This window comes from Dermacentor albipictus, chromosome 6 (assembly GCF_038994185.2).
Source record: "Dermacentor albipictus isolate Rhodes 1998 colony chromosome 6, USDA_Dalb.pri_finalv2, whole genome shotgun sequence".
Taxonomy (NCBI): Eukaryota; Metazoa; Arthropoda; class Arachnida; order Ixodida; family Ixodidae; genus Dermacentor; species Dermacentor albipictus.
This window is the reverse complement of record NC_091826.1, coordinates 54580945-54608086: the sequence shown is the minus strand read 5'-3', so window position 1 is coordinate 54608086 and position 27142 is coordinate 54580945. Positions and strand designations below refer to the sequence as shown.

The following is a 27142-nucleotide window of genomic DNA, read 5'->3' as shown; positions in this document are numbered from 1 at the left end:
GACCCCATTGCGTAGGATGACCAGACGTACTACATCCGCTTGCGTACTTCAGGAGCGACCCGGCCGCTTCGCGCTAATTCGTCTGCCAGATGTGTACGCGACGTCGAAGACGTTACTCTCTCCTCCTCCTCCTCCTCCTCCTCCTCATTCTCCTCCTCCTGCTCTTCTCGCCTTGCTCTCCCCCTCCGATCGAACCGAACGTTCCCTTACAGCGCAATTTCTTTTCTTTTTCTTACTGTTGCTCTTGCGTCACGAAAAGGACTCTGGCTGATAGTTTAACGTTTCGCGAGGCGCGTTCCTTTCTCTCTCGTTATGGCTGTTTGCCTTCCTTCGGACGGTCGTTACGGAAGTTCAAGGACGGAGGTGGCGGAATGCGCTTTCATTTAGGTCTGTAGGTCACCGAGTAGAGTGGGTTAAGCTCGAAGAAATAGTTTTCCTTCTCTATTACTTTTTTTTTGTCTTTTCATTGCATTTGTCCGCGCCGACATTACTATGCTCTATGGTCGATGGGGGCGAAATGCGAAAACACCCGTGTGCTTAGATTTAGGTGCACGTTAAAGAACCCCAGGTGGTCAAAATTTCCGGAGTCCTCCACTACGGCGTGCCTCATAATCAGAAAGTGGTTTTGGCACGTAAAACTCCAAATATTATTATTATTACATTACTATGCAGCTGCAGGTTAGTTAACAGACGTAACTGCCCGCTTTGGACCGAGAACTTTCGCTGAGAGCCACTCAGTGCTTCGCCAAATGGGATGTCGCGGCGGTTTTTTTTTTCTTGTTTTATATTTTTAATATTTTTTACTGTCCCATTGATCTTCTAGTCTCGGTAATGTATATTATTAAGCGCCTTTCGTAATCTTTCGAGTGCGCTAGAAATCGCCAAATCGTCGCTCCCCCTAGCTTCTTTCTTGCGAGCTTCCTGCGCTAGGACTTAGTCGACTTTTTCCTTCGTCATGTTCAAGTAACGCGCATCACGTGACAGCATCAATACCTTGTTACCATCTCGCTTCGCTTTTCCTGTTGCCCATTCGCAAAGCGCCGACACTGTGCCAGTTCATACGTGAGCTTCTCTCCATTCATGTTCTCAGTTGAGCTTCGAATTATACCGTAAATGGTTACATTGCGGACTGTTCTACTCATGTGCTTGTTAGCTTCGTTAAAAACTGTCAACTGCTGGACTACACAGCTGCCGTGTTACAGAGCCCACTCAAGGCTATTGTGTCTTCAGACACTCGGTCTCTTTCTGAAGGAGCTCTCCTGGGTGCCTGGGAAGATGCCGGGAATGGGCTACATGCATAGCAAAAGCTGTCTTAGGCTTTTTTTTTTGCGCGAAGCTGGTCTGTATAAGCACCGTTGATCTGCCGATGCATTGTCATTGGCTGATTACTATGAGCTGTGCTTTTTAAAACTATACGATACTTGTATAGTTTGTGTCTACAGACGCCTTTTTGTAGTTGCATGTACACATGTACTGTGCGTATACAAGTAGTGTGTTTTTTTTGTATGTGTGTGTGCGCATAGGTTGCGTCACCTTGCGCTGTTGGTCAGAAACTCTGATCATATACCGCGTCCGATAGCAGGCCTTCATCTCGTTGTATTATTCGATCACTTTACCTCCCCCTCCCCTCTTTCCCCAACGTAGGGTAGCAAACCGGATCTTCCCCTCTGGTTAACCTCTCTGCGTTTCCCCTCTCTCTCTCTCTCTTTCTCTCTCTCTCTCTCTCTCTCTCTCTCCGCATCCTCTTTACTTTCCTGTCTTATTGCCTTCCCATTTACCCCAGTGTGGAGCAGCACGCTAGGGACACGCCCTTTCATTCTCCGCCCTTTCAATCCTTCATTAAATCCTTTTCTCGTTTTCCACGCAGCGATAAGGCGACCGTCCTTACAAGCGGGTATTAGGACGCGGCGTTTTCCATGGGGCAGTTCAAAGAACTATAGTCGGTGAAAACCTAAGAATAACAAACAACAGCCGAGTTAGCTGCGGTCCGCTCTCAGCTTAACGACTTTGCTTTGCTAATGCAAATGCTAGGCTAATTGTAAAATAGAAGCTACTCGTTTCAAGCTACTAAGCTGCCTTTAGCTGAGTCTTGAGATCACAATCCCTCATAGAATTTGCCCTAGAGAGTCAGGTTTCATCCTGAAATCGGCGACACAAAGACCGATCTAGAAATAGGCTAGAAATGGAGACATAGAGTACAAAATATGGGGATACTGGAAATCTTCCGAGCGGCTATATTCGAGGGTACGTGTATTAATTAGCTGCCCGTCTGAGAGGCATTTGCCGACAAAGAGATTGCCGTTCCGATGCGATATAGTGAGAGTCCGCTACGTCACGATTTTCAAATAAAAATTTAGTTGGAAGCAGTTAGCGCTCCTCTGTTGTTCCTGTCTTCTTTTCTTCCTCGTCTCTTTTGCGCTATTTCTTTTTTTCTTCAACCGATCTGTACGCTGAAAATGGTTGCTTTAAACACATGGATGTGTTTGACGTCAGGTAAACAAGCGGATTTAATTGGCTGGCGCACGCAATTGTGTTTGAGGTGGACAGCGTTTACATATAACCTTATAATGCTTAGGTTGTCGCCCACTATAGCTCTTTTCTAGGAGTAAGTTTCATTGTCAGGACGGGAGAAGCAGAAGCAGTGCCCAAGTACATACCTTGTGCCAAGTGGGCAGACATGAGACTCCGAGATCCTCTCCGGAAGCAACTCGTCAGCCGCCGAGCGCTCGCCGGATATCCGCACTTGATGGCCTTCCTGCAAGCAGAGTGGGAAGCGAGTTTGTAAGTCACCCTATAAAGTGATTACGTTTCATTCCACGAAATGAACGGCACATTGCTTAAAACAACAAAATGACCAGAGAGAGTCCGTGGGAGTTCGCGGTATTAAAAAAAAAGAAAAGGCAGGAGTGAGAAATCACGAAGACATGAGAAAAGCAAACGCCATAGCTTTAGCACAAACACTGTAGCATGAGACGCCTCAGGGAACGTAAGATGAACCCTGATCGCAGTAACCAAGCCGATTTGAATGAGAAGAGAAAGTACGGGCTTACTAATTTCACGTGTCTCTAGAAAGACAACAAGCGTAATAGCTTTTTCACCTCGAGTACTCTGCGTGAACATAACCAAGGCGACGAAGAAAATTTATTGTTATATGCTTAGCTTGCAAATTAACGCAGGTGGCCTTTGCACGCTTATGGAACGTAATAAAGAAAGAAAGCGAATAATTTTTACGCGCTCTAGAAAATTCTATTATTTGAAGAACGAGTGCACAAGCACCGTGAGCCCCGCGGGTCATATTTGCGCTGTTTCCAGCGAAAACGAAAGATTATTCAACCTTTTCCGTAGAGGTCCTTGGTTCCGCTCTGGTATTCAGAGCAAATAGCCGGCACGAGATTAGCAGGCCCCAGTCCGTGCCCGAAGAAAGTGAATACGTGCGTACGCGTCCAGCTTGCGCGTAACCTTGGACAACAAAATCAAGAAAAGAAGGAAAGAAACAAAAAAGAGGGAGGGCGAGATACGTCTACTGACAAGCGAGCACCGCCCGCCAAATCACAGGTTTTTTTTTTTTCTCCGAAGGTCCCTCGGGCGACGGTCACGTCTGTAAGCAACGGCGACACGCGAGTTCCTTTCGTGTCTGTTATTTTTTCGTTTCTTTAACGACCAACGACACAGGACAACACGTACTCTGTAAAGCGGCTCTATAGGAAAACAGGGCCAATAAATTTTACGTGTCGCGGCTCTTAGCATGCCGACCTCAGCCTTCCAAGCGAACGGGCGCACCAGCAATTTGTTTAACGCAAAGCACAGCTTCCACAGGAAAGTCCGGCTGTATAAAGTCTGGCGAGGCAAACCCTCAGCGCGGAGCGCAGGAGGTATACCCGGAGCTCAAGCATATACGCCGCGCGCCGCATCTTGCACCCCATCTCACGCTTTGTAACAACAAAAGCATGCACGCTTCGAAAGACGACATGTCTTGCACAGCGTAAAAGACGAGGACTGAAGGAAGAACACAACACAGGCGCCTCCTTCAGTCCTCCTCTTTTGCGCTGTGCAAACATGTCGATATTGAATCACCAACTCGCCCAAGCTTCCGCATTATCAAGTCATACTTCGAAAGCCGCCGGAGATCCAGCGTAGCCGGCGAGCGTTAAGCGTGAGCGAAGTATCCCAGCTCCGGCCCGTTGCCAGGCGATGGCTAAAACTAAAGCGACGGCTCTTCGAACTAAGTTGATATTATACCTGTGATTTTTCCCCACTGGGAAACTTGCATCATTACAATGCGAACGGAGACTTCGTAAAGCGGGTGTACATGGAGATGAAATCCGCACTATAGGAGGAAATCTAACCTGCCACGTCTCGATCGGATGAGCACCGGAGGCGAGCCGATGCACCCTGAGCGCCGGTCAGAGCCGCCTGCGTTTGGACGCCGCTGCTGGAGAACGCACCGAACGAGACTGTAGCTCAGAGTGCCTCCCCGTTATGTTCTTTGGCCTCGTGTATCACGTCTCGTAGGGTCCCGTGCACTGTTTCTCACGATTGAGCTGGACGGGCGGAGGTCATTGCACCCGCTATTTTGAAGCCGAGCGCCAGTTCCTGTGTGCCTGCACACGATGGATGATTTGATAATGACTCGGGGGGGAGACTGGGAGTCGATAGTAGCGATGCTGGAAGCGGGCGACCGCTTCGCGGTTGTTGATGTGCGCTGACTGAGGGTTCGGGCGGTAGTGGGGCAAGGGTCAGCCAATTCATTCATTCATTCATTCATTCATTCATTCATTCATTCATTCATTCATTCATTCATTCATTCATTCATTCATTCGTACACATTCTGCGAGGAGTTTCGGGAGTAGGGAGACATGAATCCGGGGATATCTGTGTAACCTTAGGCAACTGCATAGTATGGACAGTGAAAAGGTGCTTGCGCCGCACTAACTTCTTTTTACACCTCGTTGCTTGCTTAGGACTGCATTGTACACCGTAGTATGGCAAAGGTTGTGCTGCGTTCCTCCTCGAGATTCACTTAGGGAAGTCAAGGTCCTCGATATTGGGGAGATGAAAAGGTAGGAAGGAAGTTACGGGCACAAAAACAAATACTGTCGGATCCGAGGGCCAAACAGTTCAGTGTCAAAGCCACCGTAAGAAGCACTCAGACTCTGCGTGCCTGCCTGCGTTTGCAAGCATGTATGTGCGTTTTCGTCCCTTTTTTTCTTTTTTTTTTCTGACTGCGCGCGCTTTTCACGCTACAGCCCCCGACAGTCGCAAGTGAAGTGAATCGTCACGATAGCTTCCATAGCGCGAAAAAACGTAGAAAGAGGCCGGAAAGCCAAGGATTGAGGGCGGAAACCCGGAAATTGACAGCGACGCGGAAAGCCGGTTGGCTGTCACCGTAACAGTCTATGGAGCGCAGCCAACACCTGAACACAAATCAGCAGTGCAGCAGAAGAGCAGAGTAGGGGAGGAAGAATGACAGAGGTATCGATTGGATTAGCACGAGTGCGTGCAGATGACAGCTCAGCTCGCAAAACTGGCTCATAAAGAGCTTAAACTAGCTCAATGTGTCCTTTTCGTGCTGAACCTTTCCAACGTGTATATGGTTGAACTCTTTTGTTGCTTGGCACAATACCTGTCGCAGTGGAACAGAAGGCACCACTATACGATAAAGAAACTACAAATACTGCCCCTTTTATAACCAAGCTTTCCTTAAATACTCTTCCGGGTTTGCTTGGTGGTTGTTAACGCATTAATCACGCCGAGCAACGTGTCCGCATGAAAGTGTTTACGGACAATGTTGTGGCAGAAATCCCTAGTGGTGGTGATACGAGACCACCAGAGATGCCGAAGAAGCGGAAAGCCAAAAAAAAAAAAAATAAGAACGTCGGCGCTATGCAGCAAACAATGCCAGACATCAGCATAAAGGCAACAACGTCCGTGCAAATGCCTTGAAAGCTTCGCGGTCTCACGGTTCCGACACAGGCGTCGGACCTGCCCATTTTTTTCTCCTTTCTTACTGAGGACGTGAATCGATAAAGATACCTGACTGCGCTCGAGATTGGCTGTTAGTTTTGGTAAGCGTCAAATGTTCTGAAGCAATAGGTATGCAGTGGTGGCTGTATACTACGCTAGACCGCCTCGGTATACCACAGCGCCGCGATGGATATTTGAGGGCGTTTCATTAATCAAAATCACGTACTCAAATGCCGAGTTCACCGCACACTTGAAAGTATAGTTACGTGTAGTATGGATGGGTCTGAGGCACATCAGGATCTTTAGATTTTTATTTTTTTCTTGTAAATTTGTTTTCTGGCGAAATCAACTCATATGGCTGCACAGCTCAGGCTGCTTATAGTACAGAAACTGCGGTACCTGCTCATATGCTTGCAGCTAACACGTGTATGGCGAATATACGCGTTCGTACAGGCGAACGTCGTGTTGTACACCACGGTTACTTAGTATGCTGGCGATGCCGGACGAGTCTAAAGGAGCAAGCAGAGATCTATCACGGTTCGTTTTTCCTCGTATTTCTCTCATGTCTTTCTTCTTATTTTTTTTCAACTTCTTTCGACTTCTATTCTAATCGATAACCCACGATACAGTGTCTTCTCCTTTGCCGCTACCTTCTCTTCGAAATCGGCAAGCGAAAAGCGAGCGCAAAGAAGTAAAAAGTGAGAAACTGCGCTAATTTGTACCGGTTGAGACGTGGCATCCGAGATTGCACTGGCCGGTGAAATCTCGGAGGAATCTCTGAGGCCATGGTCGAGACTTAAATACTGCACTAGTGGATAAAAAGACGCGAAGTGAGTCATAGAGAAAGCACGACGAGACAGCCGAACAAATGTAAGAAATTCTCAAAAGTATTTTTTTTATTGAAGCTACAACACTGTCGGTCACGTGGTGTGAAATTCATCATTCCTTGCATATCCAGTGTCGATAACTTAGCGAGAAATTCGCTAAATTTAGCAAGTTTTAGACTTTTAGACATCGAGCGACGTTTCGTTATTGATCCTTTTAGCGAAGCAGATAGCCGATAAACTTGCTTGGTGAAAGCCCTCAGTGGATTATGGCGTTCGATGTCCCGCCCCTCATGTGATCCCAAAAGAGATGCATGCGTCTCCAGCTGTCGTTACTTCTAAAGTTGTACCGTAGAGCACGTTAAGGACTCATTTTAGGGTGTCAAAAGTGATTTCCTGGGCAAAGCCTAATCTCCAGATCCGATGCAATTTTCGAAATTTCTTTTTCTTTTCGCACCTTTCGACCGTTTACTCGCCATTGCAGTAGGAAATGTAAAACTACAATTTAAAGACAATAAAGAGGACGCCTACGAGCAATATAAATATATATAAGAAAAACAAAATTTCGAGCAAGTAATCATTATCAGCACTTCGTGACTCTTCTTCTTTTTTTTTTTGCTAAATACAGAATTTTGTTGCCGCGACCTGGCGACTTCGTCGAAAAATAAAACTGACAACCGTGGGTCGAACACCGGCATGGGGAACAAAACGACAAGGGGAAAAAAAAGAAAGCCTTATCCGCACTCCTGCTGCGAGGTAATCAACCCTATACCGCGAAACGCTCTTTTACTGCGTGTCATATTACGTGTCCCCGTCTCGAATCGATACAACGGGCAATCTTTTGTTTTTCTTCTCCCGCCGGGGAACAGTGCACACGACAGGCGGGCGGTGTACATAAAACTTCAGCCCATTAACGACTGACCACCGCTGTGTTACACGTTGCGCAACCCCACGTCAGCTCCCCGCGTAGAAGAAGCGAGCGAAGGCCGGTGTTCGGTGGCAGGGGAGGAGGGCGGTGCGAGAGAGACATCGTATAGTTTCACTTTCTTTCTCTCGCCCGCGTTAGCCGCGTTCCCTCACCCCATCTCTCTCTCTCTCTCTCTCTCTCTCTCTCTGTTTCACTTTCTCTCCTCGCCCGCATTAGCCGCGTTCCCTCACCCCATCTCTCTCTCTCTCTCTGTTTCACTTTCTCTCCTCGCCCGCATTAGCCGCGTTCCCTCACCCCATCTCTCTCTCTCTCTGTTTCACTTTCTCTCCTCGCCCGCATTAGCCGCGTTCCCTCACCCCATCTCTCTCTCTCTCTCTCTGTTTCACTTTCTCTCCTCGCCCGCATTAGCCGCGTTCCCTCACCCCAGCTCACTTCTCTATCTCTCCCTCTTTCTCCCTCTCTCTCTCCGTTTGGCGCGCTGCGAGCGTCCATTTGCGTTCTCGCTTTATTTGAACGTCGCCGCCGCGTTCGCCTTGAAACAGAGAGGGAAATCTATAGCAGGCCGTGCTTCACGTCGTGTGGCAATTAGCCGAGGCGTGCCGCGGCGTACTGCGATCGCCGTTGTGTACCGCGGCGCTACTATTACACCGAGGGAGGGAGAGAGGCGAGGGATCAAGTGCAGCGAGAGTTAGGCACCCTACTGCACCGCCGGTGTGTGTGTGTGTGTGCGCGCGTGCTGCCCTTTCTTCCATTTCCTCCTCTCCCTCTTCTTTCCCTGCTAAACCTGTGCGAAAGCAGAACGCCGAGCCTGAAACTGGATGTCGAATCGATTTTCTCGCTTCAGAATGCGCTGCGTTTTCCCTTTCTTGCTTGCTTTCCCCTCTTCGATTCCCACCGCTGATTGACCCAGAATGGCGTCCTTGAATCGCGCTGTGCGATAACAGCCGCCTGTCGATGCAGAGAGAAAAAAAAAAAACAGCCTCGGTGCCGGTTCTTAGCGCTGCATGCAGCAGCTGCCGTCGACGACTATTGACGACGACAACAAACGGCCGGGAAGGGGGCTTCGCCGCACACCACGCCTCCGGGAGAACGATTTTTTTTTTCTACTTCTTTTTCGCTTTTTTGGCGTCAAGTACGCACTGCCTCTCACGAAGCGGTGAATCGCACCGAAAGGTAGATCTCGGGCCAGCTAACCACCGCTAGGTGCGTTATCAAATCAAATCAAACGAAAAGGTTTCATTTCCATGCGTCGTTTAGATATAGAGGAGCTGCAACAAAATGGGGAAAAAGCTGACCCAGGAAAAAGCGACAGCCCCGCCCCCCTCCTGCCTCTTTTTTCTTTTTTTTCCTGCAGCAGCCGGAGAAGCGAATGCAAATAGTCTCAGACAATTCTTACAAATGCGCTCATCTAAGATGAATGGGAAATGAAATATCATGCGCTTAATAAAATTAATGAACGAATGAATGAATGAATTAGGTAATTAATTAATTAATAAACGTGGGAAGACGAATCTGTGACGCAACACGCAGTGGTGGTTTACGTGTATCCCGTCCTATTTTTTTATCAACATCTATGAATCGCATAACCTATCTCATTATAGTAAACCGATTCACCCAACTAGCACTCCCGACTGGCTAACCAAGTTTCGAGGTGGGAAAAGCAAGAATTCGCAATCTTCATTTCCGTGCGTAATTACATATGGCGTCCACACGTGGTCTGCAGTATAACGCGATAACCTGTATGTATAAAAGACATTAGGCAATTGAGGGTGTTTTATTCTTGGCCCCACTGGTTACATAACATAAGATGTTGTCAGGTTTCGATCGCCAGGCTTAAACTACATGTATTGTAAAGATATAATCCGGTATTTCAGTAATAACTGTCTGCACGTTCCAGCTCTTCAGTCCCAGAATGTTTTCAGGAATGAGTTCCTGCTATTGAATTATTTGATGTATCCTCAGGTCAGTACAGTCAGTGACGAGCAGAAATTAACCATCACACCGGCATTAGGCAAATGCTGGTGTGATGCCGGTTTGTTGCTCTAGCCATATACCGGTTACCAATGTCAGATAAAGTCAAGTTTCGCCAGGTTAACAGAGCTAATAGCTTAACATGAGCTGATGACCAAATCTTGCACGCTGTAGTTTTTCAGTCAGAAAATACATTCAGGAATGATCTGTTGGCATTGAATTGTTTGATGTAGGTCGAGAGCCTCTGCAGCGAAATGAAATGTATGTATAACGAAATGACATGTATAACGAAGGAATAATTCTGTCCCGCTCCTATTATGAGCTGTGTGGTGCGCGGCCTTTACAACGAAGTCACCTATATAACGAATGATTCCGGAGGTCTCAAGCACTTCGCTATAAAGGCGTTCGACTCTATGCTTAGGCAATGCCATTTAGAGAGTATCAGCAAAGAACCATCACGCCAAACTGTAGATAAAGAAACTAAAGAAAAGCTCCATATCTTTCTTGTTAAGCTTACACTTTACTAACGTCCCATGATAAACGTGTGGCTTCGAGAAGCGGATGGCACAATCCTGGGGACCTTAGCATCCTTAAAAACAAGCGGCGAAATCGATTAGCATGCCTATCAGACTCTTACGCGATGTGTCGGTGATAAATATCCCGTGCACTTGTGTTTGAGAAGCGCCAGCATTTCGCTGCGGGACGCCATGACGTTCACGTCGAGAGACCTACGCACACACTGAACCCGTGACGGCAACGGCGCAGAAAGGAGGAGGGAAAGAGATAAGAAGAAGGCAGGGAGGTTAACCAGAATCACGTCCGGTTGGCTACCCTACACCGGGGGAATGGGAAAGGGGGAAAACAAAGATAACAGGGAGAGAGAGGAGGGAAGGAAATTGCAGTGAGTTCGATGACTTGTGTGGCCTTACAGAAATTGCATTAATAGTCACAAATGGTCGCACAAGTCCGTCGTCCTTAAGAAGCACAAAAGTGCATTCACCGCTTTCTGGGCCGACGGGCGATGGGGGCGGTGTTCCAGCAGCACCTGCACTGAAAGCGGCCGATTGTCCAGTTTTTGGAAAGCTTTAGCAAGTTCTTGTCTCTCAGGGGTGTATCGTGGACAGTGGCACAGCAGGTGGTCGATGTTTTCTTCCGTGCCACAGACCTCGCATGCTCCACTGTCAGTCAGTCACTCCAATTAATGTAGAGTATGCCTTTGTGAAGGCAACCAAAGTGAGACAAAAAAATTGTGTTAGAACGATTGCTGAATCAGCACTTGGCCTGGAATTATTGCCGTACTGATTGCCTTTCACAGCATCCCCTCAATCATCCGTTTCTTAAATTCCACACACACACACAGAAAGAAAGCTTTTCAGGTTGATCTAGAGTCACAAAACTCCAACGTTCTTTTTTGTTTGTTTGTTCTTTTTCTCCCTAGCACGATCGCATTTCTCCACCTTCAGTTTCCAGCTCGCAGCGTAATTACAAACAGCACGAACAGCACAGACCACGACGATTCCATCACCAGCTTCTAGAACTTCAAAAGTTTATCAAACTTTCACCTCCATCTTCAAAAGTTGATCCCCCATCAGCCTCGTCAATTCTTTAGTCATTCATCATGCAGCGGGGCTGTGACCATTAACAAAAGAAAGATAGGGCTTGTTATTCTTAGCGGAGCTCGTTTCTGCAGAATAACAAAACGCGTGCGCACTAAACGCCGCAAAATATGATACAAAAATAGGGCAGCCGAACCTAGGTAAACGAGCTGCTGCACGGAACTAAACGGTCCCAGACAGTGACATGCCCACTGCGCCAGCGCAAACGCGAGCAGTCAACGCGCGCCCGCCCGCATGTCGTTCCCGTGCCTCGCAATGTGATCCCGCGGGTGAGCACGACAGATAAAGCGCGTGATGTTATATAGGTGCATTTATATAGAGGTGCGGGTTGGTGCGGAAACGTGAGGGGGCACCTCCTAGATAGATAACAGGGCAATGGCCACCGCAGCCGTGGACACAGTCTCTCCGGATAAGGGAGACACTGTCAATTATGGACGCACGCTCGGACTGTCTACGCGGGAACACCGATTCCGATTAGGGGGGGGGGGATTGAGAGAGAGAGAGAGAGAAGGTCGAGAGAAAGGAAAGGAGAGGCGAGGAATGGAGGTTTGCTGCTTGGTCCTCGCTAAAGGGGAGGGGAAGTGTATAGGTTCTTGTTTGTTCTGTCATGCTAGTGAAAGCGAGAGGGGGGGGGGGGGGGGTCACGCCGCTCGACGGAGGCATGATGACCTGCACACGCGGCAACGGACCCGTTGGACGAGTGATTTGCGGCCCACTCTGCCGAAAAGTGCGCGTGGGGCTCCGAATTTGGAGCAACTGGAAGAAAGCTCGCCTTCGTCTTTTAGACTGTCGCAATCAGTTGGGAGAAAGAAAAAAAGGCGAGTGGCTGTGTCGGAAGAGATTATTCGGACCGTGTGCGCAGATAATGAGTGGTAGCGCTTAAATGATACAGAGTTGTTGGGTCGTGGCGCACGAAGACGTCGCTGCGATCCAATTGCTCCGTGCTTCAAGCGGATTATCGGAGACGAAGGTGCGGTGGCACGCTTCGGAGGTACGTAAGCCTCGCCCACTCGGAACCGTGGGAGGACAAATTTTTTGAAAGCGGCCGGTGAAGGCCGCCCGTCGATGATCCGGCTGCCTTTTGAGGTTCGTTCTGATTGCCGAAAGGACATTCTGGGTCATGTCCCTTTCATTCCACAGATTCCTATGTGTCGGCGTACTGATATCGGGTGTGTATTTTTCCCTTTTTTTTTACACGCACTTCATTTTTCCTCGTTTCTTTCAGCAACTTTCACCGAGAGACGTTCGGGGTCATGTTACTTTCATTCCGTGGATTCCGATACGTGTAACGTCGACATAGTGGTATCGGTGTCTCCTTTTGCCTTCACTCTTTTTTTTTTATCTTTCAGTGACACATTCACTCAAAATCGAGCACCGACGGAGCTTTCCTTTGCCGTCGTCGTTTGGCCGCAACGATGGACTGTTTTTGAGGCGCTTTTCCTTTATCCGTTCTTTTTTTTTTTCTTCTTGGATGCCACAATTACGAAACTGTGGGAAGCGGTGGCCTCGATGCGGGCTGTGCAATCCGCAAGCTGCTGCTTCGCGCAGATTTGCGAAAGTGCATTCCGGTGTTGCGAACGCTTACCCACCGGCACTTTGCCAAGCGTGAGAATTAGGCCTGCGTGGAAGAAGCTCGGATGGCGGTCCCCTGCTATACCAGGTTCTGCGCATCAGGTATGGACTTCGCTCCGGGCAACGCCATTGTGCAACTTCGCTTAAAAACAGATTTGAATTCTTGGCTACCGCGTCCAGCCGTCGTGTGTGTATAGGTGTCATACTGGAATGCGGTTAACTCGGGAAGCGGGCCGGATAAGCTGACGTCACGTGCTTTCCTCCCTCGTTCCATTCTACTTCTAAATGGGGTGAAGGCTTTATACGCGATTGGATATCGTGAAAGAAAGAAAAAGGAAAAGCTAGTTAAACCCACTGAAAGATTAGGCGAGTGAAAAATAAACAAACGGATAGCAGATGTCAAACCTAAGGGCTGGGTTTAAGAAACTGGCTGTGGCTTAGCTAAGGTTAATGCCAGGACGCGAAGCATACTAGCCTTTATTTTAACGCGACAGTGTTAAGGAGCTCGTGTCGCAGAAAAGCCGGTGTCGTCGGCTCAGGCGTGCGGCGCTTGCTCAGGCGCACATTTCGTTGTCGCGCCCAACGCTGCGTTGCTCGACGCTCACTGCGTCCAATGCGGGGCGCGTAGTCGCTGCGCCGTAGCAAAGCCACCTAGAAACAGTCTCTGTAGCACGCCGCAACCTTCGCTTCTCACTCTAACGAGCAGCTCTATCTCCAGGAGGCATCTCACCTCGTGGGTGTCTAGCAGAGGCAAGCGCAGCTGCTTATATACCGCCGCGACGCCGCGAGCGACGGCGCGAGTTGGAGCCCCGTTTCTCCTCTGTCGTGACGTCACAGTGTCACGTGGTATTGAAGGCGACACCGCCGCGCCTGAGGAGCTGGGTTGAGCTCTAGTAATATGCTTCGCATAAAAAAGAGTTTGCGATGTTAATATCCGGCAGGAACGGCGTTTACATGATCGTGACAATTAAGCGTCGCATCGCGTCACATTTCTAGCGCGTCACATTCATTCGAACGGCTGCAAAGCGCTAGGAAAGCGAATCGTATTGAAGCGACCGGAGAGAGAGTAGTTCGAGACGGGGCAAGTCGTCTCGCGCGGTCTATCTAAACGCTGTCGTATCGCTTTGAGGGATAAAGAGATGGTTGCTGCCGTGTGCTCTCCTATAGGCGCCGGATACCAACGCTGTCGCATAGTGATTACCGCCACGCGCTAAAAAAAATGTGGCGAGCTAATGTCTCGTTCATGTAAACGTTGCTAATGGCTGTGCCAACAAAGCTGCCCGTGCTATACCCACAAAAGAGCCCCACTATGTTTCAACTACTTTCTTTTTCTTCAAAACGGATGCAACACGGCACCGACAAAGCTGCCCGTGCTATACCTCCAAAAGAGCCCCGCTATGTTTCAACTACTTTTTTTTTCTTCAAAACGGATGCAACACGGCACTGGAGCAAACAAGCCCGTCACGTGACCTTCATGCTACGGCGTTCGCCTAATCTTGCCGATTCATCACTTGCACTCGCGCTCGAGTGCTCGTTGCGACCGAACTCGTTACCTGGTCTTCCCGATAAGAAGCAAGTCTGCTCCGTCGCTTGCGCCTGAGGGCGTTGCATTTACGAGCGGTTACTCATCCTCGAGTGTAATGGCCGACAGTGCTGGCTGCAACCCCGGTCTGTGGCCCGAAGAAACAATGGAACGCCCACTGTGTGTGACTGCGCTTCCCTTGAAGAGCAACGACCGGCCCTTCTCACCCGCTCTTGCCATCTGTATCGAAGACTTTTCTCTGAGAGCAAGATACCGCAGCAGGGGTAAGTCATCAGAGTACTTCTGTGGTTTTTTTATGAAGGCCGGCAAACCTGAGTGATCGCCACGTGAGGCAGGGATGAATGTTCCGGTTCGGCCTCATCTCTAGCACACCTGAACACCGTGTCTATCTATCTATCTATCTATCTATCTATCTATCTATCTATCTATCTATCTATCTATCTATCTATCTATCTATCTATCTATCTATCTATCTATCTATCTATCTATCTATCTATCTATCTATCTATCTATCTATCTATCTATCTATCTATCTATCTATCTATCTATCTATCTATCTATCTATCTATCTATCTATCTATCTATCTATCTATCTATCTATCTATCTATCTATCTATCTATCTATCTATCTATCTATCTATCTATCTATCTATCTATCTATCTATCTATCTATCTATCTATCTATCTATCTATCAGCGACATTATCCTCCTCGAAATGCAAAGGTTTATTCAATGTGCACGTGCTGCAGCGGGGACAGGTAAATGTTATGTGAGCATTAGTCCCACCCGACTTTTTTCCCCTCATCATCCAACGCTGCAAATCAGTCCTTTGTGGCAACGACTGCTGGTTCCTTATTATGTGGTAGTCCCGGAAACGGGGTGCCGCTAGAGCCGGCTACGAAAAGCGGGATAAGGAATGAAATTGGAACGGAATCGTCATATCGCTTCCCGCCCCGATTGCTATCCGTCGGCGCGTTGGCCCTGTCACGAGAAGCAAAGCTGACGTCAGTGCGATTACCATGCGCCACGAATAACAAGGTCACCTTGACGGAGATATGCCTTTAGCGCAAGCGCAATCAGCTGTCAATCACGCTAGGGCAAGCGACCGGTTCTCTTGTTTTGGATTGTTATAAGATCGCAGCCCTCCTGGAACGCACGAGCAGTTACGGATCCGAAGTTCTCTCGATCGAGCTAAAATGAACTTCTGAAAGCGTTGGCTAACGAGCCGCAGACAAGCCAAAACGCACTGACCATGTACAAGACCATGGTGCTGCATCGTATGTGATGTTGGAAGCGCATAGAATAATGCCGAAACGCAAGCGAAAATTTACAAAGATGAGCCTGGAAGGTGGTTTCCCTTCACATACAAAAAAAAATAATAATAACTTGGATCCCATTTCTATTTACAGCGCTTCTCCCCCTTCGCTCTCGCTTCCGTCCCACTCCGGCGTCCGAGGAATCTGGCCACATTAAGTGCACTGCAGCTTAAATTCACTTAAACGTATTTCCACTCTCTTAGAGATAAGAAAATCCTTTATTTCATGTCTTCGCACCCGACTATTGTAAGCGCACAGTTGCGGCGTGGGCTCCCATAGGCGTCCTATATTCGTGGTTCCACATTCATGTATTAGTGGATAGATGATGTATATATGCATCCCGCCTTGAAAAAAGTCAGCACGCTCTTTCATTTTACCCTTTCCACTGAGCCTTTCCCTGACAGCGTAAATAAAAAAATTGGTATTACAAAAAATTTATAACAGCATACGCTCAGCGTTTGTGCATTTATTTGCTTACTCATTTGTTCACGAAATTTTGTAGTTTTTCAATGAGTGATTGGTAAGTACGTGACTTTTTTCTTTTCTTCTTGAGCACTCCCATAACTTGTTTGTTTTTTTACAAAACAAGCTAAATAACTAAATTAGGAAGAAAAACAAACAAACGAAAGGTTGTGCGAGAACCGTCGACAACGATTGCAAGTTTAAGCGAACACAGCCAAACGCTTCGAGAAATCTATTTAGTTTATTATGGAATACTGCGCTTGACGACGTAAATTTGTTGCGGGTATGGTTGTTAGGTAATGTTTGTCGTTTCAGCGCGTAATTCTGTAGAGAACAGAGCCGTCAACCAGCGCTTCCGTGGTGGTAGTATAGACAGACAGCATTACGCCATTCAGAATTTCTGGAAACTGTTCAAACTTGCACTTCACACACCTGTCCTTTTTTTATTTATTTATACATGTTGACCACTGCTTATGTAATACTCCGAATGGGGTTCTTAAGGTAATAAAATGAAATGAAATGGAGCTCTAACCGATGGTATTCGACAACCTTTATGGCAAGTTTTCCAAACTGTTATTGGATATTATTCGTCTAAGAGATTATATATATAATATATCCCAGCAGATCCCATTGAAGTACATTACCACGCCGTCATATTAAAGACCGGGCAAATTACGTCCGCATCTACCGCTTGAATGAGATGCCTCGGCATTCTATAGCAAAACGTGCCCAATAGCTTGCGACCCATTTCCGCGCCCTGTCTACGCACGAACCCTCGTCACAGGCCGCTCTGCGCGACGACACGTGACTCTAGGTGGCGTCGTCGTGGTGTGGCAGTAGCCCTTTCCCATCAAACGCTTTCCCACCGGAAGGAAGAGCTCGCGGAACAACTCGCTTGGGTGGAGCGTGGGACGCTTCGCTGGGAAAAGCCCTTGAAAACGCCTCGCGTGACGCCGGGTAGGAGGAAGGAAGTAAATAAATAAATAAATAAAAGAAAAGACGTAGAAATGTCGAGGAAAGAGGACGCAAGCGCCGTCAGCCGTGTCTTATGTCACAGTTCTCCACGCCTGTCCCTCCCTTTCGCTCTCTCTCTCTCTCTCTTTGTCAGTCACTCTCGGATTCACTCTGGGGTCGTCGCTATTGTCACCGGCGCCTTTTTTTTTTACATATATGTTTTGTTGCCGCTGCCGCATCGTCTGTCGCGGTGTCGCGCGACCCGGGGTAACTTCCGCGTGACCTGGAGGAAGTAACCGAGAAGGGGTCTTCTTCGCTGACCCGTCTTCGAAGGCGAGAGTGGCACGGGAGGGACACAGTGAGCGCGTTCAATGGGAGAGGCAGGAAGTTTAATCCTTCGTGTTGGGGACATTAGGCGTTATGTAACCTCCGTCCCATCTTCACGCCCTCACGCCATCTTTCCGTGGGCTTTTATGCCGACCGTTGTTTAGCGTCTGAAAGCCCAAACGGCCATTACACATTACACAAAACTTTAAAGAAAGAAGAAGGCTTTCCGAGTTTCACTTCTCGTCCTGGAGAGCCCCATTAGTAGAAAAAAAAAGGTGCTCCTGATTAAAATTAATGAGTATACTAATTATGCATTAGTAATAGATTTGCTGAAGCTACCCACGAAAGAACCATAGCTCCATAGTTTTTAAGAACGATCCTGTAAACTTTGTGTAAAGTTTATCGGGCTTCAATCTGGATATTGAAGTATGGAGAGGCTGTGCGCTAGTTGACTCAGCAAGGTACGCCATTCATGAGTTTGTTCAGTAGCTGCTAAGTACGGGAGGTTTGATCACTTTCGGAGTTGCGCTCCAATTTCGCGTGATGCGACTTTCACCACGACGAATCACTAAATTGGCAGGCGCCTTTTCGACGCATGCCGCAACCTTTCAAAAATATGGGGCGAGGAAGTCACGTCGACGGGAGGTCTACATCGCTCCCTTCGCCGCATCCTTCATGCGCTGGTGTAACCTATCAACGCGCGCTGAGAAATTCATTCCCAGGAGGAATATAAACCTCAGTAACATGTTGTGGTGTACTAGTAAGAAAGTGCCCGGGCTGTAAGCCACCACCTATAGGCTCTCCCATGCCTTTACAAAATGTCAACAATGCACGAACTTGCTTGGCTTTTAACCTTATCTTATCCGCTAGATCATGATCCTTCATGATCTAGATCTTATCCTAGATCATGAGCCGTCCTGTCTCTTTACCTTTCCTGCTGCTGCGCACACTGAATAATAAGTGAAAAACGCCTGCGCGATAGAACTGTGACTATAGTTGACGTTGAGGGTGACAAGTGTGTATGTTCGCGCTGGCAAGCCAAGTCACCAATTTTTGAGAAGTGGAATGGGTAAAATGATCCTTCATACAATGACAACGCGTGGGCGGTGGTATATACGCGTAGTTTCCATCACACGCACAGTGGCTTCAATTTTCAAACTCTGTTTACAAGCTGCGAGACAGCTGTAGCTTTCGATCACGAAACAACTGCAGGACTAACATCGCAAGGTAGGTGCTACTACTTGGATGACGAGCCAGTGAACCTTGAATGCGATCTTCTCACGCGGCTTTAGGAAAAGAGCCTGCTGAACAAAGCCTGCTCCACCTTACTATGGGCGTCCCGTGCGTACAGCCTAGCTGTGTGCCCATGCAATGCGAGACAAGGCCCAGCGCGGTACTGAATAAACTTCCGCCAATGGAAGAGGAATGCCGTTAATGAAACATGCGGCTGCGCAAGGCGCCTGCTCCAGTGATCTGGAGGCCATCGGCTTTCTATTCCAAACGACGCGGTAGCGCATGCGAATACGTGTGGCTGAGAAGTTTCGGAAACGCCCATGCGGAGATAGATTAGTATGCACGCTACGGAGCGCCGCGGGCTTCAGCGCGTATGCTAATCCGGATTCCCTCTATACGATACACCCGTTGCTCTTCTTTGCGGCCTCTTGTTGCTACTTCCGCCACGCATTAGCCTGACCTGTACACCTTTAAGCAACCCGCTCGGCATGGCCTACAGCTACAAGAACGGGGATCAAGAGTTATATGTATGCATATGTGTGGAGAACGGCTTCGGGTTCCGCTCATTCGATCGCCTGCAGGCAGCGTCCCAGTTGCCTAAGTGCATCCACCTTCGCACCTACAGATGTATAAACATTGTGGCGAGCGCAAGGCTCAGAAAGAAGGAACCGGGGTCTCGAGAGCGTGGGGACAAGAGCCGGCTATCTTCTCGAACGAAGCGCCCGTCGTGATCCATATAATCCACGTGCGCTTCAATCTCGCGGTCTTCCGCAAGCGTCGAACGGCCGCGGTCGGCTGGGAACGGGCTATCATGATACTGACCTGTGCTGTATACGTCGGCGAGACACCCGCTGCAGTGACCTCTCGCGGAGAAGGAACGAAGCGGTCGAGAGGTTAAGCGGCCCGGGAGTAACCTAGAGCCGCTCCGCGTAGTCTAGGCGTGCACATCACCCGCGCAACGTGTAATAATCTCTCTCTTCTTTCGAACTTCCAAGCGCGCACTCGAAACCGTATATAGGGCTCGCGACGGACGACTTCCTCGATCTCGTCGGGTGTGTTACACAGACAATGAGCAGCGCTGTTCGACTCGTCTCCATATATATATACCTTCGGTGATCGCTCCCGAGCTCGCGCGACAGGGATGTCCGTATATTGCTATCATGCGTGCGCGCGAGACAGAAAAAAAGAAAAAGACATGCGGAATCTCGTCGGTTGCGTCAATGTTGGCCAACGCGCCAGCCCTTTCCCGGAGTCGGTGACGGGCCTAGGCAGGCACCGCCATTGCTCACCTCTGCGATCCGCTCGGGGGAGCGCGTCTCGGCCGATAATTGCCATCGGAAAGAACGTGACGCGCGCACGACACCAGAAGGGGTCGCGACCCGCCCCTCTCTTCGGAAGGTGTACAGGTGTGCGTACACGCATGGCGTTGCGCGCGCCATAACAACCTCGTGACGTCGCAAGCGCTGCATGATTGCGGTTTTTTCGTTTGTTTCTTCTCTTCCGCAGCTTCGATTCGTTCTCTCGCCGATGCGACGACGATGGCTTGAAGAGTTGTCTCTCGCCCGCGGGCCTATGTAGTGCGTGAGTCAGTGCGAACTAATGAATCACGGCGGAGTCCCTCACTTAGCCTGTACGGGTGGCGGAGGGATTAGAAGCAGTCTCTAGGGGCGACGATAACAAACAATGTAGTGTCGGCGCTAGTGGGTGCCAGCCTCGACGAGGAATCGATTGCGGTCTTGGCGTCGCGAATTGGCCTGCGGTGGGCCAAGAGCAAACGGGACGATAGTTGCCTGTTGCGCGAGATCAAAAAACAGCTGTGATAGCCTGTAAGCTTCGTGGAAAAGCGGGGTCGACAAGACGGGGTTCGGCGTTCTCAGCACGGAGATTTCGATGGTGGAAGAAACAGTAGGTAGACGCGAATGTTTGAAAGTTTCGAATGGCGGATGGGACGTCCTATTCGATGACGGAAGCCTTCGAATCAAATAATGATCACTCTACCCAAATGCGAGTATTTTCTCGAATAGCTTTAACATATTTCGGAATCGTCAACTGTGCTCAATCACGCATAAAATTTGAGCGAAAGCAACATACATTTTATCCCCGTGGTCGTAGTAAGCATAAAACACGAGGAGCTTTGTAGTGCAACTGGCTCGCGGTTCAGGGAGCCAGATTTGAGCGGCTAAATCGCGGTCACTCGTATCCTCCGAGTAGGGGCTTTCAATAAGCAATTCTTCGTAACGTGCGATGTGATGACAGAAACTTGCTAATGTTATTAACACTATGATGGGGACATTAAACCCTATCAAACAATCTCATATGACACATGTGACACACATCCGATAACCTCGTGTGATCGTATGAGAACATGCATAGTTCATTTGTGTTCTCATATGATCATACGAGATTATTGGGTGTGTGTCATACGATATCTTTTGCTAAGGTGTTTTAAGGTAACGGTGAAAGCAGCTGTTCATTATTCGAAAACTATATTAACTGTACTCAATATTCGGCTCGATACGCTCTGGCAGTATTCGATACGTATTTGATTCGGTCTCAAACATCGCTATTCGCACACCTCTAATCAATATCGTCGAATAAAGTGCGAAAAACATGTTAGCCCTAATTTTGGCTTCGAGGAGGCAACAGGAGTAGCCTGCATGGACGAAGATGCCAACACTTTCACAGCGAGCACGAACAACAAGAAAAAAAAAGTCTTGTGCTATGTGAGGCGTTTACCAAAGATGTAGAAGGTTTCACTGCTTTGTTTACCGACAGCACGCGAACTAACTAGCTCGTCAATGCGTGTCGTCGAAGGTACCACAAGTGCGCACAGTCAACCACATAATCTTAGGGAACACGAAATCTGAAGAAAAAAAAAAAAGCTGAATATCTGCGCAGACTCAAAACGCAGCCTAGTATTCACATTTACAGCTGCTACCAGTAAACGGGAACAACACTGTGATATTCGGTTTTATTGACTACTGTTACAAGCTGCTGCGAAATTGAACGTTTTCTGAGATCCCATGGTCTGTAAACGTTTGCAGTTGACTGCACAGCAGTGTAGTATTTCATGTAGTCCATTCATAATCTTCATCAGACCTTGATCGCCATCCCTCTTCCACCCCAAGCAAACGCTGCTGTTGTGATCTTTGCAATGACATAGCCAGGAATTTTTTGTAGGAGGACACATTTTTGAATAGGGGAAAGGGTCAAGGCAGACGGGTGTCGTCGACCATCGTTTCATGCCAGGTATCCATAAGCACAGAAAATTTGAGGAGGTGGAGGGCAGTGGTTGCACGTCCCCCCTCTTCAGCCCCCCCCCCCCCTCCTCCGATGGCGCGACGTCTCTGGAACTTTGTACTTCTTGCTTCTTAGTAGGGCCTTTCAGAGTAGTGGCATTGAAGAGATTGTTCGCATAGATGTATACGTCATGCCTAAATTGGCTCCATGCAGCTATTAAAAATGCTATCTAGTGCAGACCACATTGTGGGCTCATTTTCCTTTTTAATTTGTGTGTTGTTTATTCTTTCGTGTGAAAACAGCCTAAGCGCTTGCTGCATGTTCATCTCGCCTACTTATTGCTTCACGTTCACCGTGGAACGGTTCGGCGAAACGCGATACTATAGATTAAGCAGCATCTCCCTGCACGACTCGTCACTAAGTCATTTGTGCCCGCTTTCCCTCTCCGACACTTTCCACTTCTCCCAGCCATTCACCAGGCCACTTACCCACTCAGCCACGACTTCTGCCGTTCCATACAACTTGCGTATCTATCTCTCTGAAAGACCACATCAGCAGGCCAAGTCATCGAGCTATACAGTAAAGCCTTGACGAAATGTCATCCAGTCATCGCGATCAATCGGGAAGCCATCGCACACAACGAGTAATTTCGGCGAGTGAAACGACGTCGCGGCCTTCAATCAGTGCGAAGCAATCCAGTCTTCATCGTCAGTCAAAGCTATACAGCTCGTGATGAGAGATGCGCAGCTCCAATGTCCGTTCCGGCGGCGAGTCTGCGCGGGCGAGCTGACGGCATCGATCTTTCTTGAGCGACAGCTGACCAGCCACTATGTGCGTCCACTTTGGCCACGTGATTCAAGTGAACACCGCGCCGCGCAATCTGCTGCGCTAGACGGCAGCCGCAACAGTCGTTCGCTGTCCATCACGTGATGAAGCGAGCTTCGACGCAGCAACGAATCACCAGACGACGCTGGAACCCGAAGTAATATCTCGTCTTTCGGGTCACGCACTCTGAGCTTACGCGGCAAAGAGCTCGTACCTGTTATACTATGTCAACAGTACCCTCAGTTGTGGACTCTGGGCTTTCGCCGGGTGCGCAGCTTCCGGGTCGCGTTCGCCTCCTGTCGGCTAAACCGCTACAGTCCTGGTGCGCTAGCTTTGTAGCCGCTCCGTGTACGTTGTCTGCAGCGTCGAGTGTTGCACCGTTTACAATTCAATAGAAGGAAAGTACTGACAGGCCCTTCGCGAGAATAAGTGCTTATTACAGGCGTAACTCCACTTTCGAGGGTCATCGTACCCCGCGATGGAGTATGTTCACTCTTAATTGGCCACAAGACAGAGCAAAATACATGTGCGCCACGGGGCAGTCCACGAGTACTCTTCGAAAGTGAAGCCAAATATGGGGCGAGCATTTACTGCCGCACAAACGAGTTTGCGGCGCAGATTTTGTGCTGTGATTGTATACACTCTGATCGTCTATAACGGACCCGCGCCGTACGGCGCTCTCGTCGAAATGAGGTGCTGCGCCCACACTACAACCGATTCGCCGGGCCACTCGGAAAGTGCGTGTCAGAGTGCGTCTGATGACGGCCACGATCGAGGAAGAGGCAAGCGGAGCCTCCGTCCCGCGTAGGTCAACTGTGCAGCCCTTCGCGGGCGCGCGAAAGTGAAAACAAAACAAGAAATGCGAAGCGGACAAAGCAAAAAACAAAAAAAAACCGGAGAGGCTTTAGCGAAGCTCATGACGGCATGACGGCGGCCCCCATCGGGTCACCCCTCGCAAAGGCCACTGCGCAGCAGCGGCGCCCAACCGCGCGTTCTCGGCCGAGCGGAAGCGGTAGGAGGAAGCGCTCGAAATAGCCGCGGCGCGCTTCCTTCCGCGTGGCGCAGCCGACGACGACGCCGTCTCGTCCGAGGTCGCGACGGGGTCACGTTTCACCCCCCCCCCCCTCTAACCCGCCCCGCACACACACACACTCCGTCCCTTCTCGCACACCTGTTGCCCGTACCTCGCCGGCCGGCCCAGAAATCCCTCTCCTCCCCGTCGGCGGTGCGGGCCGGACCTGCAGGGTGGAACACGATGACTGCGCGGAACTATCACCGTTTGGCCGCCGGAGAGAGTTAAGGGCGAACACGTGGCGCCGCACGGGTGGGGAAGAAACAAAACAAATTGTGGGGTTTTACGTGCCAAAACCACTTTCTGATTATGAGGCACGCCGTAGTGGAGGACTCCGGAAATTTCGACCACCTGGGGTTCTTTAACGTGCACCTAAACTAAGTACACGGGTGTTTTCGCATTTCGCCCCCATCGAAATGCGGCCGCCGTGGCCGGGATCCGATCCCGCGACCTCGTGCTCAGCAGCCTAACATCATAGCCACTGAGCAACCACGGCGGGTAGGGGAAGAAACAAGGCGTCGGAGAAACTTCATTGCCTAATGCTCTGTCGCGCTAAGGTGTGTGCGTGTGTGTGTGTGTGTGTGTGTGTGTGTGTGTGTGTGTGTGTGTGTGTGTGTGTGTGTGTGTGTGTGTGTGTGTGTGTGTGTGTGTGTGTGTGTGTGTGTGTGTGTGTGTGATGACGATAACACGAGGTGAAAAAAGAGTTCCCCGCCTTCCCCTCCTTCCGGGAAGCTGTCGAAAAAGGAAAAGAAGTCCCCACCCAAGGTTGGACACCGCGGTCCATTGTGCGCACGCCGTCGTGCCGCCATCCTGCTTGTCGTCGTCACTGTCGTTGTAGTCGTCATCGCGGCGCAGTAATAGTCGTTGCTGTTCTTGTGGTAGCACTGCCGCTGTCCTTTCGTCAATGCATGTCGTCAAATGCGTTGACACTGTTCTAGGGCGCTATGCAGGGTGTTCCGACTTTCTCGCTCGCCAGAGTTGTTGCTCGCCGGCAATCGCTGAACAAAGATAGCGCGGACCTTGCGAAAGAAGCAGACAATCAAATGTCGAGATAAAGCCACGTATGCCAACAGGAGCGTACCCTGCGCAAGCCGATTCCTCGTTTCAAACGAAGAAGACTGGGCCATGTTACGCGTCAGCGCTCCGTATTATTATCAATGCGATATCGCAACTGTCCCGCTATATACCTACACTTAGTAAAGCAATGAAGGGGACTAGTTGGTGAACGTTCATGGTTATATTGCGCTCAGTTTTACACAGACGATATTAAGTGAAGGACGGGACGTGGACAGACGTTGCGCAACATCTGTCCACGTCCCGTCCTTCACTTAATATCATCTGTGTAAAACTGAGCGCAATATAACCATATACCTACGCGATCGGCGCAAGCCGCTTGCTTCGCCGCGCATCGAGAGTGTACCTCCTGTTTCGGACGTTATCTGTCTATCCACCGTTCCCTCGCCGTACAACGCAAAGTGTAATACGTTGCAAACTATTTTAAAGTTCAGCCAGTGCACATCTTGAACACATCGAAATGCTTCTAAACTACCATGAAGTTCGTCATAAAAATACACTAGAAAACATTTTTCTTCTAAAACTTACTGCACCGGTCATGCACTGGGTGGAACGATAAACAAATCAAAGGCACCGATGGCTTGCCCACGTGACTCCTTCTTTTTTGGCCGCCCACGAGGTGACACCCAAATGATGATAACTCAAGAGTGAACCTAGATAAGCCAATGAAACTGGAGACGTGCCAAGTGTTGAGCGTTATGTCCTTACACCATTAGCTCCTTCATCTGAGGGCGTCGATCGCCCACAAACCTTGACAAACTCGGACCTTCCGTCATAGCACCTCTGGATGGCATATAATGGTTGAAGTTTGAAGTTTATTGAATACTTGGTGCAGATACAAAAATATTGATATTTAGTACAGGAAAAGGTCCCATAGTGTAAACATTGTACGGGGACCTTTTATAATGTTAAAGAAACTAATACTACTTGACAGCAAAAACGCAGCGAGGAAAAAGAAATACGAAAATGCAAATACAAATGCAAATACGTAATGATGCAAAAGAATAATACAATGGAAAATATAAAATGGTAGGGATAAGGCTTAAGCAGAAGTAAGAAACGAGGCAAACAGTATTAGAAACGACAGAATTGAAGTTGTGTTTTAAAAGACATATTCAATAAACGGAGCTATAGGTTAAACATGAGATTGCGAAGCTGATGTTTGAATGATGATATAGAAAAGGCACATTTAATGTTAAAAGCACATTTAATGTTAAAAGTCAATGAATTCCAAAGTTTGAATAAAACAAATGCTACTCTGTGAACCATAGTTAGTTCGTACCTTAGGGAGTATAAAATTGTTATTGGAGGAAAAGCGCGTAATATTTGAGTTAGTAAGGTGTCGGATAAGAACAAATTTGAGAAGGTTGTTGTCTTTAACTGCTTGGTTAGCAAATGTGCAGACATTAAATTTGGTTAGATTGTCAATATTCGGTACGTGCAGTTCCCGGTACAGATCAGTGACATGTGAACGTCGGTTGCTCCAGGCGAGAATGCGAATGGCTTGATTCTGTACATGTTGGAGGGAAGAAAGGTGGCAATGATATGTTTGACCCCAGGAAGCAATACAATAATTTAGATGACTGTGAATGAATGCATAGTATGAGGTGACCAAAGTAGTCAAGTCAAAGAAACATCTAGCTTTTAGTAATACCCTAATACCATAGGAAGTTTTCCGATGTAGCTCATTAATATGCAAATTAAATTTTAAGCGGGAATCAAGTTTGATACCAAGGAAGGAACATTGATCTGATAGATGAATAGGATGTGTGTTTATAAAGAGGGGCACAACTTGCGCGTTCTTTATTGACCTGGAATAGAAAATTAAGAACTTACTTTTCGAGAGATTTATCAAAAAGTAAGTTCTTAATTTTCTATTCCAAGTCAATAAATAATAATAAAATAAATAATAAATTCTTCCTTGAGTGGCCCTTTTTCTTTTATGTCTCGCAAGACTCGTCGAAGCGTGTCATTCAAGTTCACTTCAACCTGGAGCCATCACCTTCGAATTAGTTTACACTCGACGTCGTTCGGGAATGGAGGGGGCAGACATGCTTTCTCTTGTCGCGTAACAACGGCAAGTTTGTGCCTTCTCTGCGCATTACTGCACGGATTTAAATGAAACCGAGAAGGCTTAGTTTGTCGAGGCGCGAGCGCGCCCAACAGGCCGAACAGGCCCCCGGATCGCGCCCAACAAATGCTGCGCACGGTTCATCGGTCC

General features: G+C 48.6%; 1 protein-coding gene across 1 annotated transcript in view; it reads right to left on the bottom strand.

Annotated features, from left to right (window-relative positions):
- The window catches only part of LOC135907789 (peroxidase-like), a 134227-nt gene that overhangs the window by 36093 nt on the left and 70992 nt on the right, over window positions 1–27142 (bottom strand). The window contains exon 2 of the mRNA XM_065439523.2: window positions 2658–2755. The gene's annotated coding sequence lies outside the window, so the exon portion shown is untranslated. The remainder of the gene's footprint in view (window positions 1–2657; window positions 2756–27142) is intronic.